Here is a 4,585-nt window from a genome sequence, read left to right as displayed (position 1 = left end):
ACATGTATGGTACAGTTAGCTATAAAAACAAGTATTATTTGTGACAAGATAACACAAATACTGTATCAGAAGAAGAAGGGTTAACTTCATACTTTTTGTACATGTTACATGTATGGTACAGTTAGCTATAAAAACAAGTATTATTTGTGACAAGATAACACAAATACTGTATCAGAAGAAGAAGGGTTAACTTCATACTTTTTGTACAACATGAAGAAACAGCAGAATTTAAAACAGTTTGTTTTGATAATTTAATGGTACTTCCCACAAAATGTTTAATGTATAGATATTTATCAAAGTTTAGATGTCAAGACACTGACAGACTTTTTCTAGTACCTGAACGTGTGGTTCCAAGTCCGAGTATGATATAAGAGCTCTAATACAATGATTTCAACTAATAACAACTGTATGACATACAAAAAATAGCACAAAACACAAAATGTACAGAAATTTCCAGTCTATTTGATTTATCATACTATAACTAAACTTTTGATCCAAGTAGGTAGCTTTGTTCGGAAGTTAATATTGGTTGCGACTTTTTCTGATACTCCAATGTATATGTGTATGTATGAGACTTCAAGATTTCTTCATTATCCTGCTTATAAGATCATTCTTATTTAAGTCACAATAGGTGTGGAAAGTTTTCTCATTTGTTAAAACTCAATCTCTAAAATACAAGATTTTATAAGAATCAATAATCAGTATTATATGAAATGTAACAAAATCCGTAAAAGAAGTTTCCACATCATAATTGAGTAAAGTGATATATCAGATAATTGTTAACAGTGTAGAGGGATGTGAGTTGCTAATATATAAACACAAGTTCCTACCTCCTTGTATAAATATTATTTTTATCAGTTACTTCTGAATACATGCAGTTTTCATATAAACACTTGGTTAGGAAAGTCATTAAGCTAATGGTGTCCTGGCTACCTTTGTTTCTTTGTCATTGTCTGAAGTTAATACCTGTTCTACCCATGGGAGATATGACTGTAATACTGCACATTGTACAACAATGTAGCAACAGTATCCTCCAATGGTAGGTCAGGTGATAACTTGAGTTCACAGAATTTGGTATATAATGATCTCTTGATTAGCTTACTCTCTCTCAAGTTCAAGCCCTCAATTTGGCAAGTAAAGTTTAAGTTATTTCTGTAAATACTCTCCAAAAGTTTAACCTGTAACACTAATTAAATCTATCTATATTTCCTCCAAAAAACAACTAAAAACAACACAGACTTCTATTTCTCATCTCTTCCACAATATTAGGATTAGAAACATCAGCTTTTATTCTTTATCTTTCTCAAATTTTTTAAGCATAAATAAAAAAATAATAATGTATTTTTATTTTTCTGGTCAGATACTGATACAAAACATATCATGAGAAAACTAAAAAACATTTAAACACAGAAAAATATCCTAAAAGCAAGTTTTTTCATACACATATTTAAAATAATCGACAGTTGTCTTTGTTAAAATTCATCAACATTTTATTCTACACTAAAAAAATTTCAACGACCCAGAAGTTGAATATTTAATTATTTGCTTTACCTACATGTACTCATGTGCTTCATTCCAGGATAATGTCCACAGCTGGGGACAAGGATACTGGACACAGGGTAATGTGCAAGTGGTCAGCTCTTGGAGCCTAAAGGAAGGACAGGTGTGGACAAAGCTGTGATCTGACAGAAACCTCATTGACTAGTGGACACATAAAAGCTAGTTCAAAGAGAGGTTAGTGGGAGAAATACAGCAGCAGGAAGCAAGCTATACATTGAGATCATCTTTTTTAATTTACCAGTCTGCGTCAAATCACACGTCCAGTTTGGTTTTTCGACTTATCAATATATGTTGCCAGTTAATATTGTCGAACAAATATTACAAACATTTTCACACATATTAAGATAATATCTTTAGCTTAAAGAACAACTTTTTATACAATATCCTTCATTAAAAGTGAGAAATTTAAATCCAGCGTGAAAGATTTGCCAGTCAACATCTACCTCTTGCAGTAATTATAAGAATCTCGCTATCACACAAACAAATCGTTAACCTACCTTTCTTAACGTATTAATATTTTACTCATCTCTATCACAGTAATATACCCTCTAGAAACCAGAGTGCTAATACTTGTTATATTTTAAACTCACCAATAATCTGACAAATGACAACTATAGTAACAAGAACATTTGGCTAAACAGGCCAGGTGTTTAATCTATTTCAATGCCCCTGCCTTATTGGCAATCAAAAGCTGGGTACAAAATGTGCAATTGAATCTGGAGTAGTGCTAAAATTACTAAGATGTACATAAGAATGTAATAATATGTCAATCACACTATATCTCCCACATCAAGTGCCAACAAAAACCAGGACTCATCAGGCCAGCTGAGATATGACAGAAATGGAAGTGATTGGGATGCTAGTCGTATTATCAAATTGTACACACAACAACTGAGATATGACAGAAATGGAAGTGATTGGGATGCTAGTGATATTATCAAATTGTACACACAACAACAGAGATATGACAGAAATAGTAGTGATTGGGATGCTGGTCGACTACCATTTCTGTCATATCTCAGTTGTTGTGTGACAATTTGATAATACGACCAGCATCCCAATCATTACTATTTCTGTCATATCTCAGTTGTTGTGTGTGTACAATATGATAATAGATTGGGATGCTAGTGATATTATCATATTGTACACACAACAACTGAGATATGACACAAATGGTAGTGATTGGGATGCTAGTGATATTATCATATTGTACACACAACAACTGAGATATGACAGAAATAGTAGTGATTGGGATGCTAGTGATATTATCATATTGTACACACAACAACTGAGATATGACAGAAATAGTAGTGATTGGGATGCTAGTGAATCAGAACTGTATGTCAGTAGTTTTGATGCAACTTAATGACATGTTACAGTTTTTAACAATATGGTTGATAAGGTTAATCCAACAGAACTGTATGTATTGTACACACAACAACTAAGATATGACAGAAATAGTAGTGATTGGGATGCTAGTGATATTATCATATTGTACACACAACAACTGGCAAAGTTACAATCAAAAAGAAAGGAAAAAGAATTCTGGATGAGATATAAAAGTGCAGGATTCCTCATAGTTGTGTATCAAACAAAACCAAAACACTTCTTAATTTAACAAACTTCTGACAAAACAATTAACACTGTTTTACTCTTTAACAATGAATTGGTGTAGCTTTGTAAAGAAGTCTTAACTATAAACCACTATATATATGTACTTTAAATGGATATGTTAATACAGAGAATTCTCTATGGCTCCAACAGTAGAAAACAACAATGTGGGAGGGATAACAGCAAAACATGCCTGAAAAATGGATGACAGTAAAACACTAAAAAATGCAAGAGGGACAACAGCAAAACACATTTAAAAATGTGGGAGGGTCAACAGGAAAACACACTTAAAAATGCAAGATGGACGACATTAAAACACACATAAAAATGCAGGAGGGATAACAGCAAAACACACTTAAAAATGCGGGAGGGTCAACAGGAAAACACACTTAAAAATGCAAGATGGACGACATTAAAACACACATAAAAATGCAGGAGGGATAACAGCAAAATACACTTAAAAATGCAGGAGGGATAACAGCAAAACTTGTTTACAATAAAACAACAGCCTGCAAGATCCATACCAATGGTCAAAAATCACAAATTTAGGAGAGAATATGAAAGTTACAGAAATATTTAGGCTAAATATTTTCAAACTTGAATAAAACAAATTATTAAGGTGGCTCGATCTATGTGGTAGCTTTAAGATGGCTCAGTTTCTGTGGTAACCTTAAGAAGATATAGTTTTGTGGTAGCTTAAGGAGGCTCAGTTTCTTTGGTAGCTTTAAGATGGCTGAAATTGTGTGGTAGTTTAAGAAGGCTCAATTTACAATGTCTTGGTTGACAGTCCAGAAATGTTTTATTAAACTGTTAATACAAATCATTACTCATTATTAACTTCTCCACTGAGAAACACAAAGATTCCTTAATTAACAATTTTCTTTCTTTCCTGTTGTATTTTTTGTTTCCTTTTAAACCTATTCTTTAGGCATTACTTTTCACTAATGCTATCTTTATTTAAATGAAGATCAAAATGGGTTAATTTTAAACTACACTTTAGTTTAAATATTTACTCAATCATTTTGTAGTTTAACTTGTTACTTTCTGAAGTGCTCTTTTTTTGTCAATAACAAAAACTCGAGGGTTTGTCATTAACATGTTAAAACATGCAGATATACCATACGATAAATAACAATAGAACCTGTTAGTGGTTCAATATGGTTAATCCAACAGAACTGTGTTTCCATAGTTTTGATGCAACTTAATGACATGCTACAGTTTTTAACAATATGGTTGATACGGTTAATCCAACAGAACTGTGTTTCCATAGTTTTGATGCAACTTAATGACATGCTACAGTTTTTAACAATATGGTTGATACGGTTAATCCAACAGAACTGTGTTTCCATAGTTTTGATGCAACTTAATGACATGCTACAGTTTTTAACAATATGGTTGATACGGTTAATCCAAC

General features: G+C 32.3%; 1 protein-coding gene across 1 annotated transcript in view; it reads right to left on the bottom strand.

Annotated features, from left to right (window-relative positions):
- Positions 1 to 4,585, bottom strand: part of LOC106473396 (PX domain-containing protein kinase-like protein) — a 35,437-nt gene that overhangs the window by 3,304 nt on the left and 27,548 nt on the right. The gene's annotated exons all lie outside the window — the stretch shown is intronic.

This window comes from Limulus polyphemus, unplaced genomic scaffold, assembly GCF_000517525.1.
Source record: "Limulus polyphemus unplaced genomic scaffold, Limulus_polyphemus-2.1.2 Scaffold6141, whole genome shotgun sequence".
In the NCBI taxonomy this organism is placed as follows: Eukaryota; Metazoa; Arthropoda; class Merostomata; order Xiphosura; family Limulidae; genus Limulus; species Limulus polyphemus.
The sequence above is the reverse complement of the archived record's forward strand: the minus strand, read 5'-3'. Positions and strand labels throughout refer to the sequence as shown.